The following is a 24059-nucleotide window of genomic DNA, read 5'->3' on the forward strand; positions in this document are numbered from 1 at the left end:
AAATTATATGCATATCCAAAGTCACAAAGATTTTCTACTTTTTTTCTTATTTCTTTTTTCTTGGTGTTTATTTTTTCTTCTATTTTTTTCATTTAGAAGTTTTACGGTTTTAGCTCTTAAGCATTTGTTCGCCATAAGTGTCTATAGACGCAAGCGGCAGACCTTTTTTAATTAAATTCAGTTAACTGGTTAACATGTCTCTGTTTCATTTTGAGTTAATTTTGGGGATGGTGTGAGGTAAGGGTCTAAGTTCCTTTTCTTTTTATATTTTTACACATATACATTCAGTTGGCTTAGCTCCATTTGTTGAAGACTGTCCTTTCCCACTGAATTCTCTTGGCAAAATCAACTAGCCATAAATGTAAAGGATATTTTCTGGATTCATTTTAGTTCCATTGACTTATATGCGTATCACTATCTTACTTTAGCTTTAGAGTAAGTTTAGAAATCTGGTAGTGTTGGTTCTTCTTTTCCAAAAAATATTTGGCTATACTAGGTCCTTTGTATTTTCCTCTAAATCTTAGGATTAGCTTGTTGATTTTTACAAAACTTTAAATCCTGATGTTTTTCATTCAGGAGTGTGACTTCTCAGAGGAACTGAACTGACTCACTGCTCTTTGAGAGGCTGTAATAAAGGATTCCTGAGAGACACTTGATTATTGGCATTTCTCCAGGTTAGCCATGTTCCGTCTAACAGCTTAGCGAGAACACAGGTCAAGGCCAACTCCAGAGCAGCAGTGGACTGGGGTGTCTCCCTTCACCCCAGTAGTTGGCACACCATAAATTGTTAATAGGAGGGAGAGAACATATTCAGTAAAGAATGTGTTGAAGGTGATGCATTTATCTTCTCTCTCTCATTTTGATCCTTCCTTCCTTATTTTAAAACCACCTTTATACCAGTGAGTTTTGAAGCAGCCTGGCCAAGTCTGGTTCCCTCATCACTGAGGCAGCTTCGTGTTTGATTGCTTTTAACAGATTTTTTCACCTGCTCTTGCCTAAGCCTGGAACACATTATCACTCAAGCCAGACATGCTTTTATCTTTTCAGAAGCTTTCAAGAGGAAACTGCGATGCTTGTCTTCCTCAATTTTACTTAGAGGAACATTTTATCTCTATCTTGCAAAGGTTGGTTGTTCATCTTTTCATGTTTTAAATGTTCATGTCTTTTGAACAGGCTTCCTTCCAAACTGTGTAGTTCTTATCTTCCTTCCACTTCCATCAGGCCTTTTTGTTCTGGAGTCACTTAAACCCAGCTAATATTTATTAAGTGTTTGACTGTATGCAGGGTATCATTTTAGGCGCTAATAGATACGCAGAAATGGCTAAAATATGGTTCTGGTCCTCATAGAGCTTACAGTCTAGTCAAAGAGACATGTAGTATAAGGACACAAACAGCTATAGAAAATAGCACATAAGAGACCAGGAGGATCTCAGGTTGGATGGGGTACTGGTTTTCCAAGGAAACTGCTATGAATCAGGGCTACTTTTGCTTCATATTTTACAACCAGGATCCTGACTTTCAGAATTTAATCCTTGCAAATCTCTTGCAGTGGTTTAGGTATCCGCCTTGCTGAGTAAAGGACAGAGAGAGAGTGCTTGACTTTCAAACCTCCTCTTCCTGTTGACACACTTTGCTGCCACTGATTTTACAAGGCTGTAGGATATATTTTTAATTAAGTTGTTTGACGGCAATCTGTTTTTCCCTTGGGAAAAGAGGGGTTGTATATATAACAAATGAACCAGAGTGATGTACTTAAATGGAGTAACATAATATTTTAAGCACCTCACCTGTTACTTAATATATTATTCCCCAAGGGGAGCTTGGTATGGTTCTGTCTGTCACCCATGGGCTTCTTGAAAGTGGGATTCTTTCCTCCAACATTGTGTAATACTTCCACCAGAAGAAGGAGGTGGCAGAGGGTTGAACAGTGATTCTGTTAGCTGCCTTCCCTGTCCCTTTCTATACTGTGGAACACCGTCTTTAGCAGAAATCTCTTGTAGGTGTCCTGGTGGGATCAGTGGGCGTTGCTTCTCTGGTGGCCTCATGGATCCTGTTAGGGATGTGTTCCTGTTCTTTGTTTGTTTGTTTTTCATCTAACCCACACCCATGCTAACCAGGTTCCCCATGCCAGTACCAGAATAACCCTGGCCAGGGCTCAAGAAAAACCTGGTAACTGACCTAAAATTAAATGCATGAACTCTGCCTGCCCTTTTTGCATTATGATTTCTTTATATATATATATATATATATATATATATATATATATATATATATATATATTTCAGAGAGGGAGAGAGAGATAGAAACATCAGTGATGAGAGAGAATCATTGATTGGCTGCCTTCCTGCAGGCCCCACACGAGATCGAGCCCACAACCCGGGAATGTGCCCTGACCAGGAATTGAACCGTGACCTCCTGGTTCATAGGTCAACGCTCAACCACTGAGCCATGCTGGCTGGGCCCATTATTATTTTTTGTTTGGTATTATTGACTATTCCCCACCCCCCTCAGAAAAGAATGGGAAATAGAAGTTTGAGTCATTATCCTAGGTATAGAGAGAGGATGGATGAGTGGGGAAGGTAAATGCTAATAAGCATAGGGAGGACCAGTGTAAATTTTACTGGATCTAAAGTTGTTTTTTTCTTTAACCTAGCAATAAAGATTTAATGACATTATCAATCACTGGCTCTGTCCATGGGATCCCTATTAGGATCTTAACTTGACTTTGAACTTGAGCCATATTGCATCGTGCCTGTAAGCCCGCTTTGCTCTTTGACTCAGCTGAATCTTCTCTCATGATCTCACTGAGTATTCCTAGGTGGAGAGTGTGGTATATTTTTCCCTGGCACCTTTCAGATTATAGGAGTTCACAAAAGCCATGAAAAAGGGGCACTACCTAAAGCTGTTGGTTTTTTGTTTTGTTTTCAAATATGCTTTTTATTGATGTTTTAGAGATAGAGGAAAGGAGAGGGATAGAGATGGACACATGGATGAAAAATAAGTGTCTTGGGGTTGCCAGAAAGTAGGGGGTTGAGGGTCTGGGTGAAAAGGTAAAGGGATTGAGAAGTACAGTTTGGTAGATACAAAATAGTCATGGGGATGTAAAGTACAGCATAGGAAAAATATAGTTAATAGTATTGTAATACCTATGTATGGTGCCAATTGGGTACTGAAAATATCAGGGGGAACACTTGTAAAGTATATGATTACCTAACTATTATGCTATACACCTGAAACTAATACAAAATAATATTGAATATAAAGTGTAATTCAAAACCAAATTTTTAAATAAGTATCTTGGAAATCTATTCACTTCTTTGCAGGTTTTATCTTCCTGCTGAGGTGGTGATAGTGTGGGAGTGAGCTTAAGGTCCCTGAAAAAGCATGTGTGTACATATAGAAAAGAACAGTATTGTGGGACTTTTTAAAATATTCTGAGCCCCTTAGAATTTAATGTTTGCATTTATCTATTCATCAAAGTTTTTCATTTTAAAAAAAATGAAGCATTTCAATTATACAGAACAGTAGAGAAAATAATATGACAAACATCTGTGCGCCTGTTACCAAGATGAAATGTTCACATATTTTTTTTTATCATTCTTGTGGCTTTATCTGTGCTTGTACTACTTATATGAGTATTCATGATTTTGTGTATATCATCATCATCATCATAATAAAAGGCTAATGTGCAAATGGTTGTCACACCCTCACACATAACAACTGATCAGCAGGAGGGGGGGCTTGACGGGGGTGGGGCCAGCCAGGTCTGGGTCTTGCCCAATGGGGGTGGGGCCATCCGCATTGGGTCTCCCGTGATTTTTGAGGCACTTGGGGGTTGGCAGGGACTTGACGCTGGGTCCCGTGGCATGCCCCAGACTCTGACAGGAGGGAGATTTTCATATACATTTTACTAATTTTCTTTCATCTCTAATGCTTCTATTAGAGAGAAAGGGCAAATAGCAATATTAAAATATTTCCTTTAATTAATTCTCTTTTAATGTGCACAAATTTCGTGCACTAGGCCACTAGTATTAAAAATGAAAAGATATAATGTATCTCTTTGCAATTTGTTATTTTGTTTTGTTTTTAATTCTGGTATGCTTTTGAAATGTATCTAATAGATCCAGTACATTATAAGGACGCTAATCATATTGGATTAGGGCCCATCTTGATGACCTCACTTAACCTTAATTACCTCTTTTTTTTAATCATATATGAGCGTTTATTCCAATACTACTGGCAGTATGGGAGAGCAGCAGGTCAACCACAAAAATCTGCTCTGCAGGACCCCCCCCCCCCCTTCCCCTCATTAGCCAGTCTCTTATATAGGAGAGGACAACGATTTTTGGGAAGTAGGGATTACAGGCATGGGAAGTAGTCAAGGCTGGGGTGGGACTCCATTGTTTGGGCAACAAAGTTGTTAAACTTTCCATGATAATAGGCAGTTCTTGAATGAGAATGGACCACATTCCAAGGTTGACTCCCAGGTCCAAGGTTGACTCCCAGTTTCTGGTGGGGTTACAGCTCCCAGCCAGGTTAGAATGTCCTTTCTTTAACCAACACAAGGCATTCATGTTAACAGAGCATGATTAATATTTCCCATAACCATAGCTAGTCCCCAATATTCTATTTTTGCCCTTAACATTTCCCCACTGCTATTTCTGTCATTCCCTATCTATGAGATTAGTTTTATATGATCCTGCTGACTGCATTTGCTTCTGCCTTGAAAGCAGTTCCCAGGGATGAATGTAGGACCTTACATATGTTTTTTTCTCAACTGAGAATTGTCAGAAAGATTAAAACAGCACATTCCTTTAAATTCCTCACAACCGTGATTATGCCGCAATAGCAAGTAATCTATTGCTGCCCGATTCTCTAGAACTGGCTCACCTTTTGATTTATTCCCTGTATAGTGCTGGAAGTGGCATTCAGGGCTTTTCCCATGCTACAAGCAGGCTGGGTCACTTCTACATTAAGGGAGCCTACCATTACCAGCATAACAGAAATGGTTAAAGCAATATAGTCAGCAGGGCTCCACATCATTGCAACGGCAGTGAGAAGATCTCTTTTGGTTTGGACCCTGTGATGTTTCTGATGTTAAAGTCAGTCAGTCGTCCTAAGGAACAAGGCCCCCCAATGCTGTTGGCAGGAATATATGAATAAACCAACCGGCTGGCAGCAATCTTAATTACCTCTTTAAGGGCCCTATCTCCTAATATAGTCACATTCTGGGTTACTGGGGGTTAAGATTTCAACATAGGACTTTTGGGGCACACGGTTCAGCTCATAAAACTTGACTGGCTCGGCTGTTTAATTCATCCCTGAATTAAAGAATTGATGGTGTGCATAATTGGTTTGTCCCTGACCATAGAGGAATTTTAAAGAGAATGTTCTTAAAAGTCTCACCACTAAAAGTGATTGTTGCTGTGGGTTTGTAGATATTCACTAGGTTAAGAACGTTCCTTTCTGTACCTAGTTTGCTGTTAGGAATGATTATTGGAGACTTTCTAACTCCATGAACCCTGCCTTCTCAAGTTAGAGCTCAGGAAATTTAAATACCTGGCTTTCCTCACTGCAGGGTCCAGAGAGATGACCTGGGCTCTGTCCAAAGGCTAATTTGGAAAGAGCAACTTGAGCAGTGGAGGCTGCACGTTGGCAGGGTCAAGTTCTAGCATGTAAATGGCATCAGGGTTGATGTGATGGTGGTGTTTTCTGTAAGGAAGGCTGAAGAAGAAGAGGGTTCTTCATCAGTCCAGTTTTGTGGTGTGGTTTTTGGCCTTGTCCCTTGTAGCTTAGCTTCTAGTCCATGCTACTCTGCCACCATCCTTTTTTTAATGTATTTTTTTTTAATTTTTTACAGAGAGGAAGGGAGAGGAATAGAGAGTTAGAAACATCAGTGAGAGAGAAACATCGATCAGCTGCCTCCTGCACACCCCCTACTGGGGATATGCCTGCAACCAAGGTACATGCCCTTGACTGGAATCAAACCTGGGACCCTTCAGTCCGCAGGCTGACGCTCTATCCACTGAGCCAAACCGGTTAGGGCTGCCACCATCCTTTTAATTAACAAATTTTCTGCCTAATCACCATGGTCCTTTTTTGCTGGTTGCTGTGAGGAACCTTTTTTTGGCCTAGTTCTCCCTTCCACTCTTTGGGTATGCTTTATGGTTCTTTCCTAGGTTTTTGAGTTGGACACTAATCATTTTTTCATTATCTTACATGCATTTTTCATAATGTTATTGATATTTGATTCACATATAATTCACCTATTTAAAGTGCACAATTCAGTGGGGTTTTCAAAGTACTAGTATATTCAGAGTTGTACAACCATCATCACTGTCAATTTTAGAACATTCTCTTTACCCTAAAAAGAAACTCCACGACTTCGAGACATCTCCCATTTCCCTCCAAGTCTCCCAGTGCTAGGCAGTCTACCCCTGTCTATATAAAATGCCTGTTCTAGTACATGCAGTTTACATTCACCCTAGGTTCTGCTTCGCTGTATCCCACAAGCACTTTTTAATCATAGAGGAATTATTTTTTATTCCCTTTTATAGTTTTTCCTAAAAATTACTTTGATATAACATAAGACTTATACTAATTTAGTATTCAGGAATCATGGCTATAGAATGTATAATGAAAGTATTATTCTTAGACCTTTTGGTGAAGTTGGCAGTTACATTTTCTTAGATGATCCAATATGAATTCATAAGTGTTATCTGCTTTGTTTTAAGTGGTATGGCACCACGATCCCCTGAAATAAATGAACTAACTCTTCATCAAATTATGTCCTAGGATTTTCTTATTGCTAAAATTTACTTGGGTTGGAACCATATTAAATCATTAAGTGCTTCCAATTCTTTTATTCTTTCTTTTTTAACCCGCACGCTCATGACCATATTTAATTGTCTTGATACACACATAGGTTTTTATGTTTATAAATGTACAAGATGTCTTTTTCCTCAACTTGTTATTTTGAAAATTTTCAGTTCTACAGAATACTTGAAGGAATAGGATAATGAACGCCTATATATATACCAAGCAAAATAGAGTCAGACTCATAGATAGAGAGCAGGCAGACAGAGAGAACTCATGGACATGAAAAACAGTGTGGTGATTTCAGGGGTGGAGGTGATAGAGGGCATAGAGAGGATAAAAGGTAATGGGAAAAATAAAATTAAATAAAATGAAAAAAAAAGTAAGTTGTAGCAATAATGTCAACATTAAAAAATTTTATTTTTTTATTTTTTATATTTTTTATTTTTTTCCCACTTATAAAGCAATTTGTGGCTATTCCATCTATGCAAAATGACTACAAAAAGAGTTAAAAAACAATTATGTAAGATTTTCACTGAAGTTAATGAGAGTTCAAATATCCTTCATTAAAATTATAATGGAATTTTTTCCCTTTTTCAGTATCTTCCAATATTCTTAAGTTCAGAAAGTTTCTACCAAAAAATGCCAAAAAGGAATACCATCTGTCAAAGAGGCCTGTCCAAAGACAAAATTCCAGGAGTCTCTCGGGCAAAGACCAATCATTGTTACTCCCACAATGCAGAAGGCATCTTCAGGTTTCTTCTTTTTTCAGAAGTGCAGGATGTGCCCTGCATGTATTTGTAGGGTCTCCATGTTATCATTGACTCTAAAGGCACACCTTGTTGCAGAGACAGAAACTGGTTCTAGGAGTTTCACTGTCAAGCCATAGAAAAATGCTTCACAGTAGCCCTTGAGCCATTTAACATATTCTTCACTGACAGTTCTGGTATTTCCTAGAGATCTGTGTTTCTCTCGAGAGGGTGTCTTTCTGGAAAGATCACTGGAAAACTCTTCAAAGTCTTGGGGAGGCTCAGGATGGGAGGTGATCCAATCTGACTGAGAATGCAAGATGATGGGCCCAAAGAGATCACTGGCTGGTTGGAAGGCTTCGTTCATCAAACGCCGTTCTGCAGCATCGAACTTCTCATACTGGGACACAAGTGCCGGGTTCTTTGAGATGAGAGCTGTTCTAAGTGTCTGTTCCGAGTGCCGTGCTGTTTTCATCTTGTCAAACAGGCTTCCTCCACTCACGAGCCTTATTGTTCCTGATGTCAGCTGATGCCGTAATTGGAGGTGGAGGTGGAGAGTGCGAAGATGCAACAGGGACCACAGTGTTAATGACAGGTCTCTTCCGCTCACATCCTGTTTTTAGGTAGAGCTCTCATCCTTCCCTTTGAATGGGGCAAACAGCTGTTCCACCACGAGGCTTCCGGAACACTTCCCATGGAAGTGTTTACGTGTCAGGGCTTGGTCGGCAAAGTGTGCAGGGTGCCTTCACCCGCGACCGCCCCCTTCTAAAAATTTTTAATAAAAGCCTGGCTGGTGTGGCTCAGTGGTTGAATGTCAACTAGGAGGAGGTCACAGTTGGATTCCTGGTCAGGGAACATGCCCTGGTTGAGGGCTCAATCCCCAGTAGAGGGTGTGCAGGAGGCAGCTTGATCGATGTTTCCATCTCTATCCCTCTCTCTTCCTCTCTGAAATCAATAAAAATATATTTTAAAAAATTAATTTAAAATTAAAAAATAAAAAGTTTAATTAAAAAATAAAAAGTTTGCCAAAATCCTCCCAAAGTAAGTTGTAGACATCATGACATTTACCAATTAATATTATTTACCATTATGTCCTTATTCAAATTTCCAGTTGTCCCAAAAATGTCCTTTTTCTTATTTATCTTTTCTCCCTTCTTCCCTCCATCTCCCCCTTCCTTTATAGTACCTTACTCTTTGGAATTTTGAATCCCTTTATGTCTTTAGTCTTTAAATATCCTTATTTTACAGGACTTGTTAGACTGTACTGTTTTTGGATTCCTGTCTGTAGTGCATTGTTTCCCCGAGTTCTGTAATTTTTTATTGCAAGCTCATTGCAAGCAGGGCACAGGTGTAGGTAGATCTCTGGTTACAGATCGCAGGAGAAACTTTTCCTCTGTATGTAGCTCAGGCATACAGACCCTTTCCCTATTGTCCCTTTCTTTCTTTCTTCTTCTTCTTCTTCTTCTTTTTTTCCCCCCAGTTCTCAGTTTCTGGTACTTGGGGATTTCCAGTTCTTTCTTTTGTTCTCCAGTCGTATCAGATATTTGTAAGCAGTAGGGTTTTCTGGTTTCTAGGCTGTCATGTTACTGTAACTGGAAGTTCCCCTGATTTTCATTTTCAGAATTGAGACTTGACACGTCAAAGAATTTTTTAAGGCTTAGGTTTAGTCTTCTGTGAACTTTCAACAAGTGACTAAAGTTGATATCTTTCTCACAATTTAACAAGTCCTGGAATCTTAGCTTCCTGAATTATTAGTCATCATGATTACAAAGATCTTAAAAATTACTTTTTTTTTTAAATTGATTAGCGATTGAGGAAGAGATGGGATGGTGGAAAGTAGTAGGGAGGATAGTGAAGTTGTTAAGTTATAGAAGCCACTAAGTTTCTTGTTTCTCTTAATATTTCAATTCCTAAGGACATCAGTATATCAACATTGAAATGTGTCATAATGGTTTTCTTTTCAAGATGATCAAGCTGAAGCAAAGTTATTACAGTTTAAAAGATGAAAAGAATCATGGTTCACTCCCCTGTTGAGCTTGTAGTTTGAAGGATTTATGACTTTTTAACTCTTTGCACTCGCTTGCTTTTTTCTCAATTCCTTTATTCTAATGCTAACCGTGTCGAGTCACACTCGACATCCGAGTGCAAAAGGTTAAAAAATATTTTTTTTTATTGATTTGAGAGAGGAAGGGAGTGGGGGAGAGAGATAGAAACATCAATGATGAGAATCATTGATCGGCTGCCTCTTCCACGCCCCCTACTGGGGATTGAGCCCGCAACCCAGGCATGTGCCCTTGAGTGGAATCGAACTCGTGACCCTTCAGTCCTCAGGCCGACGCTCTATCACTGAGCAAAACCAGCTAGGGCATGACTTTTTAACATTGTCTTTTTTTAGGCAGGATCTTATTTTCAACAACACAGATGGAAATAGCTGTGTCTAGAGCATGTTTACTCATGCAAATAATGGTTTGGGTGCCCTCAAAGCTGAGAGAACCCCATTTTGACAAACCCAGGCTTGGGTATGATGGGTGTGAAATACTCAGTTTTTATTTTTATTGTTATTTTTAAATCCTCACCTGAGGATACATTTATTGATTTTAGAGAGAAAGGAAGAGAAACATCCATTGGTTACCTCCCACACAACTAGGGATCGAATCATCCTAGGCATGTGCCCTGACCAGGAATCGAACCATGACCTTTTAGTTTAGGGGAACACACTCCAACCAACTGAGCCACACTGGCCAGAGCTGAAACACTCAGTTTTTTAAAAAACTTACCTATAATTTTCAGTTTGCAAATTTGCAGCTGCCCCAATGTAGAAATCACTTATTTTGTTTCTCCTTTTGGCCCACTTGATCTATTCCCCCCTCCCACCCTCCACTCCCAATTATCTATTTGGGTTTTCTCAATCCTAGTATTTCATGTAATGCCAAGATTGTTATTCCAAAGAAGGAAGGGATGATGTCTTTAGGCATACATGGCGCAGAAACTATTAACATTTTTGGTACTTGATTGACTTTTTTTAGTTTTGGAATTAGAAAATGAAGGTTTTTGTGATTGAGAAACTTCTATGCTTTGGTTTTTAACCTCTACAGTAAGCGGTTAGACTAGATTACTAGTTCTTAACTATGGAAATGTTTTGCCATCATCTGAGGAACTTGTGTTTAACTTTTTTATTTTGAAATAATTATAGATTCCAGAAAGTTGTAAAAATAAGAGTGGTCCCATGTACCTTCACGCAGTTTTCCCCAATGGTACATATTACGTAACTATGGCACAAGATTGAAATAAGGAAACTGAGATTGGTACCTTTGGTACAATCTACAGACCTTAGTCAGATTTTAACAATTTGACATGCACCCATTTGTGTGTAGTTTATGCAGTTTTGTCACATGTGTAGGCTGAAGTAGCCATCATTGCAATTAGGATGCAGTGCTCCATCACACAGAGATCCCTAGTGCCTCCCTTTATAGTCACACTTATCTCCCTGCCCACGGCAACCACTGATCTATGTTCTATCTCTATAATGTTATTTTGTTAATGCTATATAAATAGAATCATACGGTATGTGACCTACAGGATTGGCTTTTTCCACTTAGTATAATAATCTTTCCAAATTATGCATATCTATAGTTCATTCTCTCTTTTTTTTTTCTAATTTGTATTTAATGGTATGGATGGATTAGTTTGTTTAACCCACCTGAGTAGTTTTCTTTTTTTTTTTTTAATATATTTTATTGATTTTTTTACAGAGAGGAAGAGAGAGGGATAGAGAGTTAGAAACATCGATGAGAGAGAAACATCGATCAGCCGCCTCTTGCACACCCCCCACTGGGGATGGGCCCACAACCAAGGCACATGCCTTTGACTGGAATCGAACCTGGGACCCTTGAGTCCGCAGGCCGACGCTCTATCCACTGAGCCAAACCGGTTTCGGCCACCTGAGAAGTTTTTAAAAAACACTTGTCTGTTGGGACCACCACTTTCACTACCACCAACCCCAAATACATCTTTTTTTTTTTTTACTGTGCTTGTTTTATCATCACGTATATATTAATCTATCCACTCATCAATCTTATTTTTCCGACTCATTTCAAAGTAAATTGCAGTCATCTGTGTACTACCCTAAATGTACACACAATGAAGTGCACACATTTTAATTATATATATATATTCATTGACTTTTGACATGTGCATACACAAGTGTAACTCACACCTCTATCAAGATAGGAAAATTAGCCATAGCCAGTTTGGCTCAGTGGATAGAGCGTCGGCCTGTGAACCAAAGGGTCCCAGGTTCAATTCTGGTCAAGGGCACGTACCTCAGTTGCAGGCTCCTCCCCAGCCTGGCTCTGGTTGGATAGCATGCAGGAGGCAACCAATCGATACGTTTCTCTCACATTGATATTTCTCTCTGTCTTTCCCTCTCTCTTCCACTCTCTAAAAATCAGTGGAAAGATATCCTCAGGTGAGGATTAAAAAAAAGAGAGAGAAAAAAATTACATCACCCTACCAACCTAGATTGTCGGTCATTAGAATTACAGTGGGGCCCAAGTATGAGTTGTTTGTAGAAGATCCCTAATCTTTTTACAATTTATTTTTTAATTATAATTGACAATGTTATATTAGTTTCAGATGTACAACATAGTGATTAGACATTTGTATAACTCACGAAGTGATCACCTTGATAATTCTAGTACCCATCTGAAAGGTGCCTAATTTTGACGAGGCTGATGCTGATGTATGCCCTTGTAAAGGACCTTTGGTGACTCAAAAAGCCTCCTTCAGCTCACCAGGCTTGTTGAAGGTGAGGCCAGGTTTTATGTCTCAGAGGTGTGAGTGACATCACGCTCCTGCAAAGCCACCTCCATCCTCAAGCAGACAGGTCTGCCAGAGACAGTAAAATTGAGAGAATTGTGCAGTGAACATCCATGTAACCACCACCTAGACTCTACAACCAACATTTCCCCATATTTGCTTTATCACAAACTGGTCATCTGTGTCAGCGATCGCCAACCTTTCAGACCTCACAGACCACCAGTTGGCAACCACTGCTCCAAAGGTTTCCTCGAACCAGCGGTTGCCAACTTTTCAGACCTCACGGACCACCAGTGGTCCGTGGACCACCTTTTGGTGACTGCTGACGGATACAGTCTCTCCATCGACCCATCTTAATGTTTAGATACATTTCACTGAATGCAGTTTTTTTAATTTGTTAAATGTATTGGGGTGACATTGGTCAAATGCAGTTTTAATCTCTGCATGATCTCCTCTGTGATTCTGCTCCTTTGCAGCACAAACATATAGAATTAAAACGGAGCTGGTGACCCTGGTGAAAATGAGGAGACTCTGAACCTGCAGATGTGAGAAACATTTTTGTTTGCTGCCATTGGGAATATGACACATGTATTCCCAAGGCTAGACATCCTGTGGCTTAGCTCCGTGAGGCACCTATACTGGAAGTGAGGGAGGAACCTCCTGAAGAAATGGACTCTTTCTTAAAGTCCTGCCCTAGGTAGGCTGACTGCCTTCCAGAAGCTCTATTTATAGACCCCAGAGGAAATCTAGGGGATTTTATCTCACTCCCCACCCTACCTTATAAAATTAGTTCAGGTGGGTGGTTAGAATCTTAACATTAAACACCAATTCTCTAAATATACATATACGATGGGAACAAAGGGTCAAAATAGAATTAATATTCTCTAACTTTAAGACTCTAGCTGGAGAGATAAAAATTGCAATGCCCAGTGCCTGCAGCTGTCCGGCTCCTTGCAAGCCTGGAAGTTTTCTCTGCAGCTGTAATTCCCATCATAGGTGTGCCTCGGGCTGCAAAACACGATTTTCCTGTTAAATAAGCAAACTTGGCTCGTGTAAATAGTTTTCCTTATAAGCTTATATTATGTCTTTTCAGTTTGTACTTTAGTATAACGTCATGTTTTCAAGAAAATCTAGACTTCAGAAAAGAACCTTTAGGGCAGTGTTTCTCAACCTTTGTAATGCCGCGACCCTTTAATACAGTTCCTCGTGTTGTGGTGACACCCAACCATAAAATTATTTTCGTTGCTACTTCATAACTGTAATTTTGCTACTGTTAATGAATCGTAATGTAAATATCTGTGTTTTCCGATGGTCTTAGGCGACCCTGCTAGCGGTTCTCAACCTGTGGGTCAACCCACAGGTTGAGAACCGCTGCTGTAGAGCCTAAGACCATCGGAAAACACAGATATTTACATTACGATTCATTAACAGTAGCAAAATTACAGTTATGAAGTAGCAACGAAAATAATTTTATGGTTGGGTGTCACCACAACACGAGGAACTGTATTAAAGGGTCGCGGCATTACAAAGGTTGAGAAACACTGCTTTAGGGTATGTCGCGTTGGTTCTGTGTTCCCTGTTCAGGTCACATCTGTCGTAGCATCCACTGGCTTGTTTGGTTCATCCTGGTGGCTCAAGTTCTTCCCTTGTATTCTCTTTGGTGGCCATAGTCTTCCCAAGCCCAGGTCAAAACTTTGCTTTTGGTTGAATTAACTATATCTCTTCCTTTCTTCTCTCCTTGTTGACAGTTTACTTTGTGCTCTCCCTCCCCCCAGCAAGGCCCCTTAGCTTCCTCTTGTTTTGTGGTTCCTGTGGAAATGGCAGGAACCATATAGAAAATAATCAGCCTGCTGTATGTTTTCAATAGCATAGCATTTTTAAAAAATATTTTTTTTATTGATTTCCGAGAGGAAGGGAGAGGGAGAGAGAGAGAAACATCAGTGATGAGAGAGAATCATTGATCAGCTACCTCCTGCACACCCTCTGCTGGGGATCGAGCCCACAACCCAGGCACGTGCCCTTGGCCAGAATCGAGCCCAGGACCCTTCAGTCCCAGGCCAACGCTCTATCCACTGAGCCAAACCGGCTAGGGCAATAGCATAGCATTTTTACATGTGCTTTTTGTCTTCCAGAAGGAAGGGCCTTGTTAACTATGTTGATCCAGAAATGTGGTTCTGGTTTGGAGAAGGGAAATAAAACCCAGCAACTGGTATTGTGAGGGTAGGGTACTCTCAGAGGTCTGATCTGGAAGTCCAGTCATGGTGAGAGATGGCCCTGCTGGGAGAAGTTGATACCCTAGGGCCTTCCTGATACCCTGGCTGTTCGGCTGCCTCGCTGACCTCGGTGAGTCCAGAGGCAAGGCAGTCACTGGCTCAGGGTCCCTAGTCTAAGATCCTGGACAGATTTCCCCATAGGGCCTGGGTGAGAGGAAAGAGTGGCCGTGTGTGTGTGTGTGTGTGTGTGTGTGTGTGTGTGTGTGTGTGTTGGGGTGGGGGGCAGGGGTAGGAGCAGGCACAGAGGAAATCAATGTGAGCTTCTCAGGCTTCATGCTGGGTTATCTGCCCTGACTCGGGTCCCTGAGTTAAGCATGTCTGATTAAGGATCTAGAATCATTGCCTTTTACTTTAAGAAGTGATTTAATAATTTACACGTCAGTAATACAGTGCTTTGTGCTTCCTTGACCGTCTAAGTTCTGGGATGGCATTACTGTATCACCAGTGATTTCTCTCCTGATATTAATTCCACTGGGGGATTGGCCTTACCTATTCATGCGGAGCGTGAGACTGTTCTGTGGAGATGGTTTTCACTGATCCCATCAGTTGAACAATCTCAGCCTCTCCTTGTCTCATACCTGGCCTTTCATGCTGGTCAAGTCCAAACAAGAGGGTCTGACTCTCTTCCTGGTCTGTTCTCCTATGTAGCTCCCTTGTTTTCGAGCGTAATTAAAGGAGCAGGGTGTCTGGATGAACCTGTTACTGCGATCTTATCAGCTTCCCAGGGCAAATGCAGAAAGACGCCTTTGTAACAGCCAGAGTGGGTGGAGTCCATGTTCATTTGTAGAACGGGGGGCTCTCTCCCCAACAAGCAGAACCAGGCATCTTCCCATGCTGCACTGATGTAGGAAGACAATTGAGAAGTGTGGGAATGTCATTTGGACATGCCCTCTTGCTTTCATTTTAGCATTTTCTAAAGGAACTGTTTCTCTGGTTTAAATAAAGTGGCAGCACTAGTTAACTAGAATTAAGAACCAATCCTCCCTTCATGCACACTCACTCCTCTTTTTCAGTTGTTTGCCTATGATTTAAAGAATTTCACCTTTTAAAAAAATATGTGTATATATATATATATATATATATATATATACATATATATACATGTATATATGTGTGTGTGTGTGTGTGTATACATATATATATATATATATATACATATATATATATATGTTATTGATTTCAGAGAAGAAGGGGCAGGGGGAGGGGGGAGGAAGAGAGGAACATCAACAATGAGAGAGAATCATGATCGGCTGCCTCCTGCACGCCCCACACTGGGATGGAGCCCGCAACTTGGATGTGCCCTGATCAGAATCGAACCATGACCTCCTGGTTCATAGTTGATGCTCAACCACTGAGCCATGCCAGCTGGGCAAATTTCACCTTTCTTTCACAGAGGCAGGTAGGCTGGTTTAAGGTCCTGGGTGTCTCTTATTGGGAAGAACTTGGTCCCCAGCACTTTCCATGCTACTGGACTAGGACCAGGACTCAGACAGTGGGGTCTCCTTGGAAAGACTCCAGGCTTGATGATGAGCACCACTGGTCACCCTGGGAGAGATGTCTTTTTCTCTGCCCACAAAGTCAAAGGCATTGTGGACACACCAGCTGCCGCCTGGAGGGAGAGAGGCATGAGAGTGCCACATCGATGACATCTTCCAGTGAGCTAGGAGACCAAGGACTTGGATTTTACAGAAGAAAAACATCCTGAACACATAATCTTGTGGGGATGATTGTTGCCTTTCCAAGTGAAATGAGCTTTTTCTGGGACAGTCAGTCTCGCCTCTAACTGGACATATCCTTGAAGGACCAACAGAATCTTTCTTGCATTGCAAGCTTCAGAGAAAACAAGTAATGTTTCTTCTCCAGTGTTGCCTCAATGACATTTGCTAGCTGGTGACCCAATGCCTTCCCGGAGCTGTTCAGAGTTTAGATCCATTCCTTTGCTGAGCTGTCAGTTTATAATTTGCATGTAATTGGGACTCTTTGCTGTTGGAGAATATTCTGAAGACTGCAGTCATCTTAGCTGTTAACAGCTGATGGTTATTTCTACAGTTCCCTCTCCCCATATCACAATATATATACACACACACACACACACACACACACACACACACACACACACACACTAGATGCCCGATGCACAAAATTCATGCAAGGGGCTCTTACGCTTTTATTATTATAGATGGTTTGAAATATAAGAATCCATAAAGATGAGCTGGAATCTTCCTTTTCAGAGGTCAGGGCTTAAGGAAGTTGACTGTGAAAGGATTTATCTCCTTCCATAGATCCCAGTGGCTGTGTTCAATTTCCATAAGGCAGCTTGGCCTATGGACCCTGCAAATTGGGTATTGGGTGGAGGATTCCATCATTGTTGTTGTTTGTTCATTTTTATTGCTAATCCTCACCCGAGGATATTTTTCCCATTGATTTTTAGAGAGTGGAAGGGAGGGAGAGAGGGAAGGAGTGGGGGAGGGGGAGAGATTGGTTGTCTCCTGCATGCACCCCGACTGGGGCTGGGGATCAAATCTGCAACCCACATATGCACCCTTGATGGAATCAAACTGGCAACCTTGCGGGCTGGATCGCTGGTCAATGATTCTCTCTCATCACTCTCTCTCTCTCTGAAATCAATTATATATATTTTAAAGAGAATAAATCTGGCATTGGCACTCTTTAACAGAGATGGGAACTATATGTTTATACAAAACTTAAAAATATTGTAGTTCATAAGTAGTCTGTGGGAGAAAAAATTGTGATGGAAATATCTCATGGAAGAGACTTCTCAAACCATTAGGTTCTACCATCCACTGTGGAAATCCTCTTGAGAATCAACCAGAAAACTCAAGAGTTCTCTGGCTTTGGCTAGTTTATTGTCAGAAAAATAAGGCAAACAGGACTGCAGTGCATGGGCATCCTTTATTTTTATGGTTCACCAAAGCGCAAGTGAGTCAGTGTCTCCTGGTTTATTGCTTTGAGATCAATTGATGTCCTTCCATTTGTCCAGAAGTAAAATTTCCCAGCAGACGTGTCTGTGCTGCTTAGAATGACGTTCTATTGAGTATGTAAAGTGTTGAATCGTTGAAGGGCAAGTGAGCATTCCCTCAGACGCCCTAGGACTAAGCTTTCTTGAGTGGTAAAGATGACATCAGTGAGACCACTGGCTTTTGTTTGTTTGTTTTTAAAAAAATATTTTTATTGATTTCAGAGAGGAAGGGTCTCTGAGGGAGAGAGAGAGAAAAACATCAACGATGAGAGAGAATCACTGATAGGCTACCTCCTGCACACACCCCACACTGGGGATCGAACCCACAACCTGGGCATATGCCCTGACCAGGAATCAAACCACAACCTCCTGGTTCATAGGTCGACACTCAGCCACTGAACCACGCCGCCTGGGCCCTGGCTTTTGTTTAAACTTCTCTTTTCTGCCGAGACCGGTTTGGCTCAGTGGATAGAGCGTCGGTCTGCGAACTGAAGGGTCCCAGGTTCGATTCCGGTCAAGGGCATGTATCTTGGTTGCGGGCACATCCCCGGTGGGGGGGGGTGCGGGAGGCGGCTGGTCGGTGTGTCTCTCTCATCGATGTTTCTGGCTCTCTGTCCCTCTCCCTTTCTCTCTGTGAAAAATCAATAAAATATATTTTAAATAAATAAATAAATAAATAAACTTCTCTTTTCTCAGGAAAACTTTACTCCCCCTGATGTATTCATTCAGCTCTGGCTTCTTCCTGTTCAGTTTCTTGTGTTGTTGGAATTCAAGATTTAAGATTCTTGTTGTGATGACATTCCTCCTTAGAGAGTCATGATGTTATATTTTCTTTCTGATTTGTTCACAATCTCCTGGGGGTTTTCCTCATTCACAATCCGTTGGCTCCAAGGCTTCTTTGAAAACCTCCACCCTGCCAGCCTCCTCCTCCAGTTCCCTGCTCCTTTGACTCCTGAGTAACTCAAATACTTGTTTTGTGCTTATTCATGCCAAGCAGATTTCTGATCTAAACAGATTTCGGAGAGGTTATTTCAGTACAAATAGTGATGGCGACAGTTTTGTTTTCTTGTTTGCTCAGCAAGAATCACCAGGTTTGATCAAAACCTGGCGATTAAAAAAAAAAAAAAGATTTAATTTGGGCCTGGATTGAGAAGGGCTCGAGGAAGACCAGCTCCTGCAATCCTGGGGCTCCAGAGCTTTCGCCTAGCTGGAGGTTGGCCAGCTCAGGGCAGCCGGATGACCAGTTCCTCCTGTTCTTCCATGCGCTTTCTCTGGGTCTCTCTCACTTTTGAACTTTCCAGTTCTTCCAAAGTCAGAGAGATCTTAGGATATGGATTGAAAATAACTTTACAGGAGAAAATGAAAACTTCATAAACAACCAAGGATTCATCCACCCTGGTCTCAGGATGGCCAGCAGCAGCTGCTTTCCAAGGAAGTGAGTGGGGTTGGTAGCTGTCATTTTAGCAGTGAGCTCTGTGGAGAGAGTAGGGACCCTCATTTCTCCCTTCACTCCTTTGTACTTACAGAATCCAGAAGAGTAGGTAGAGTTTGGGTTGGGTTATATGACAAGGCATCCTGGTTTGATTATTGGGTACAGTCAGGATATGAAGGTCCTCTCGATTGCAGAAAACTCGGAAGTACTTAGACTGGCTACTGCTAAACCAAGGTTATGGGGCTGTTTCCTGAATTAGGGGTCCAACCTTGCCTGTGGCAGGAGTGGGGAAGTAAGTTCTATCTGCACCTTTGAGCACCAGGACCATGAGATCCACCAATCTCAAAGGAGAGACTGAGTCTAGAAACCTGGATTTTAATCTTAGCTATGCCTTGATTTGGGAGAAGACTTCAAAGATCATATCTTTATTTCTCCTCTATACTTTGAGGCTACTGAAGTTTCTTCACTGCACAAGGAAGAGGCCAAGAAAATGAGGCAAGAGATCTCGGTAAGGCCCAGTGGTGACTTCCCTTCAAGGGACACGAGGGAGCCAGACTCTGTAGTGAAGCTCTGATGTTCTTGCTGGCAGGTTTTGTGATGGCTTAGTCAGAAGTGACTGAGGAGAGAGGATATGGAAAGAGTGAGGCTTCTCCATTGATCCCTATACTCCAATATAACTTCCACTCCACCAGGTTTCTTAGCAGAATTAATCATCTTGTCACCAGCTTGGTTGAAAGTGTCAATTTGAGGACTCAGCTTTGTAACAGCTTTTGACCTGGCTGAGGCCTTTTAATGAAAATTGGCCCGAGTGCAGTAATACTGTGAGAGGCTTCTGTTCCTGAGAGCCTGACTGCTGAGACAGTGGAAAACGCTGGTTTATACTGTATTTCCCTCAAGTTAATCTGTGAAAGAAACTTTCAATTAGGTTACACTTTGACTTGACAATGTATCAGTATTCTCACTGGTAGGCTGCCCGTTAGGTTGCTTAGAAGGATCTAAGCAAATGGCTGTTCAGTGACTTCAAAAGAATCAAGCAGTTTAAAGAACTTGCTTTGACAGCTCTGTTATATCTCGTTTATAATAACATGCTTAGAACCTTATTTGTTTAAGAGCGTCTCAGAAGAAGGTAATGCCTTGTCGTTGTCCCATTGGAAGCTCTACTAAGTACAGTCCTGGGAGCTTAGGGACGTGTCCCCCAGGTCTCTTCAGGAAATGCATTTTGTAGTCACATAGGAAATACTGCTCTCTTCCTAGAACCTCTGAAGGCCTATTTGAAGACTTATCTGAAGCTGGAGAGTTTCTGTCCACAGAGGCTTAAGGTCAATGCTTTGACCTTTTGCTAACATTGAGAGTTGCTGAAGTAAGATGAATTATTTATTAGAAAGAGTTGATTAGCCCTAGCCGGTTTGGCTCAGTGGATAGAGCATCAACCTGCGGACTGAAGGGTCCCAGGTTGGATTCCGGCCAAGGGCACATGTCTGGGTTGTGGGCTCGATCCCCAGTAGGGGGCGTGCAGGAGGCAGCCGATCAATGATTCTCTCTCATCCTTGATGTTTCTCTCTCTCCCTCTCCCTTCCTCTCTGAAATCAATAAAGAAATATATTTATTTAAAAAAAAAAAAAGAAAGGAAGAGTTGATTAAAAGAGCTAAGTCAGTGTTCGGCAAACTCATTAGTCAACAGAGCCAAATATCAACAGTACAATGATTGAAATTTCTTTTGAGAGCCGAAAACCGACTTCTGTGCATGGGCCACGAAGTTTCAATCGCACTGGATGTGCGTGTCTGCGCGTGGTATTTTGTGGAAGAGCCACACTCAAGGGGCCAAAGAGCCGCATGTGGCTCGCGAGCCGCGGTTTGCCGACCACTGAGCTAAGTAAACAGGAGCACCAATATGGAATATCTTTACCTTTTCATAGCAGCTTTGGCCACATGCAGTAGCATCCACTTTGCCATCTATGTTCCTAGCAGTACATGGTTAGCAGGGTTATCCAGGATCGGTCTCCTTTTGGTATTTGTGGCAAGGGGAATGTTACTGCTGTTCTTCTCAATCTTTAATATCTGGGTCTCTCTCGCCTTCAGGCCACTGTAGGTGATGGTGGCTACCTGCAGGGTTTGGTGATAGGACACTATACAAGTGGTCTAAGGGGAGAGACATCAGAGGAGGAACGAGGAGGAGTCTTTGGAAGTTTAGCAGTCAGTGTGCGAATAGCAAGTATCCCCTTGCCTTTTGTTTGTTTATTGATTGATTGATTTCAGAGAAAGAGAGAGAAACATTGATTTGTTATTCTACTTATTTATGCATTCATTGGTTGATTCTTGTATGTGCCCTGACCAGGAATCGAACATGCAACTTTGGCATATCAGATGACACTCTAACCAACTAAGCTATTTGGCCAGGGCCTCCCCTTGCCTTTTTAAATAGAGGCTCTTAAAAAAACAACACCACCACCAAGCAGGGTATCAATTCTGAAAATATTTTAGAATATTTGCCATGTGTGAGGCTTGGGGGCTCCCAATTCCTTTTGTTCACCAGGGAATAGTACTGCCTTTCTTTAGGGGTAGAAGAACCCATGGTCCTCCCTGAACTGGAGGGGACCCTCAGTAGGAGAAAAATACCACAGTGATCCCCAATTTTACATCTGTAAGCCTTAGAATTTGAAGGAATTTTAGAGACATAAGCCAGTTTCCTCACTTTACAGAGAAAAATGAAGACTCAGAAACATTTTTTTAAAAAATATATTTTATTGATTTTTTACAGAGAGGAAGAGAGAGGGATAGAGAGTTAGAAACATCGATGAGAGAGAAACATCGATCAGCTGCCTCCTGCATACCCCCTACTGGTGATGTGCCCGCAACCAAGGTACATGCCCTTGACCGGAATCGAACCTGGGACCCTTGAGTCCACAGGCCGACGCTCTATCCACTGAGCCAAACCGGTTTCGGCAAGACTCAGAAACTCTTAAGATTTGTCCAGAGTCACACAAGTGATTAGAAACAGATGCCTGATGAGAACACATTTTTAGCTCCCTGCTTAGTCCCTTTTCTTTTTAAAAAATATATTTTTATTGATTTCAGAGAGGAAGGGAGAGGGAACGAGAGATAGAAACATCAATGATGAGAGAGAATCATTGATTGATTGCCTCCTGCACACCCCCCCACTGAGGATCGAGCCCGCAACCTGGTCATGTGCCCTTGACCAGAATTGAATCCAGGAACCTTCAGTCCCCAGGCCAACGCTCTATCCCCTGAGCCAAACCGGGTGGGGCTGCTTAGTCCCTTTTCCACCACACTGCACCAGCAGCAGGCTGGACACTTGGAACCAGATCATATGGAAGGAGTGCCTTCAGGGAGGTCTGGAAGGACGTCTCCAGCCTGGTGTAGGGTGGGTGTTCGCATTCCTGGAGTCCAGGACTAGATTCCGGCCTAGATTGGGTTAGGTGTAGACAGCCAGGCTCCACCTGGTTTTACTTTTACCTTATCCCCCTTCATCTCTGACACACACACCCTTCACCCCCCAGCCCCCTGCTGGTTCAGCGTTTGCCTTGGGCAGGTGTTCGTATTATATTATGCAGCTTTGGAAAAAGAATAAGTGGTAGCATTTCATTTGTATGTTCTAAATTTTAGCCAAAGATCTTGGTCTGCTCTTGAAAGTATTGGAATTGATAAATGATGAAGGTGATGCGCTGGTGGTTGTAAGAGTGAACGATGAAGTTTGTGAAGTCACTGGGGGCTCTGAAGTTCTGCCGCTCACAGAGAGGTGAATGCTGTGAGCACGTTGTCATTGTCCCGTCACTCAGCTCGGTTGATTAAGGGAGGGACCTGTTCCTACCAGAATCAGAATAACAAGGGAGAACACTCCAGGAACAAAGCAGTCACTGCTCTTGTCCTCTGTAATAAAGGAATAAAGGGAGAGGGCAAGTGGCTTTCTTTTGAGTTGGCTGTGACCTCCCTGCATGTCTGCTTCTGTCATGCCAGGTGGGACTAGAGAAGCAGTGAAGGTTGTCATCCAGCTTGTGATTTTTATTAAGATACGGGGTCCACCCCTGGCTGGTGGCTCAGTGGTTAGAGCGTCGGTCAAGCATCGACTTGGTTTGATACCCAGTAGGGGGCATGCAGGAGGCAGCCGATTGATTATTCTCTCCCTGCATTGATGTTTCTATCTCTCTCTCCCGCTGTCTCTTCCTCTCTAAAATCAATAAAAATATGTTTGTTAAAGAAAAGGAGGAACAAGCTTGTTTTATGCCTTCCTCCCTCCCCATTCCTCTTCTCTATCGGGTTCTTCATATTGTCAAGAGGTCAGTCTGCCTGGATTGGGATCACGGCTCCAAGTCACTCATAACTGTCTGACCTTCACTTTCCTGTGCCTTGGTTTCCTCATCAATAAAATAGAAATAATAATGGTGCCTAGCACAAGGTTCAAGGGATTAAGCAGTAATGCAAATAAGACACCCAGAACCCATGCCTGGCACATAGGAGTGGCTCTAGAAATGCAGGCTGCTCTGTCCTCGCCCACCGTCCTCCTGGGTAGATGGGAAAGCACAATGAGCAGCAGACCCGGAGCTGCTGTGACAAGAGGATTGAGACTTTTTCTGGCTGCTCATGGCGATTCCTACACTGCTTAGCACCCGTGTGTCTTGCACTGGTGAGTGCCAAAGAGGCTTTTGAGAAGGACTGACTGCCCAGCCCTGCCCTTGTCTGTTGTGTGGCCTTCCTCGGTGGCACATGTGCCTGTCCTGAGCCTCCCAGAGAGCCCTGTGAAGGGTGGAGTGTAACTCCAGCAGCTGGTGTACTGGGTTCAGACTGGTCGTGCAGAATGTAGTGTTTAGTTAATTCAGAGTGATGGGGCTGCTTTTTAGGGGGTGTTACTTTATCTTACGTAAGGGATAGGCCATGTCCCTGTGGCCCTTGCTCAGTACCTCTTGTGCCGTCAAATAAGGAAAAAGAGGATGTGCTTTCATGTAATAAAAGACTACACCAGTCCCATCGCTGTG

The 24059-nt window shown here is 42.1% G+C and overlaps 1 protein-coding gene and 1 pseudogene across 7 annotated transcripts in view; one reads left to right on the plus strand and one right to left on the minus strand.

Moving 5' to 3' along the window:
• ZNRF1 (zinc and ring finger 1) overlaps nt 1-24059 on the plus strand; it is a 103415-nt gene that overhangs the window by 36560 nt on the left and 42796 nt on the right. The gene's annotated exons all lie outside the window — the stretch shown is intronic.
• LOC307116609 (archaemetzincin-2-like) lies at nt 3863-9478 on the minus strand (annotated as a pseudogene). Its single transcript has one exon. The product of its transcript is annotated as an archaemetzincin-2-like (transcript).

This window comes from Cnephaeus nilssonii (assembly GCF_951640355.1).
Source record: "Cnephaeus nilssonii genome assembly, chromosome: 20".
NCBI lineage: Eukaryota > Metazoa > Chordata > Mammalia > Chiroptera > Vespertilionidae > Cnephaeus > Cnephaeus nilssonii.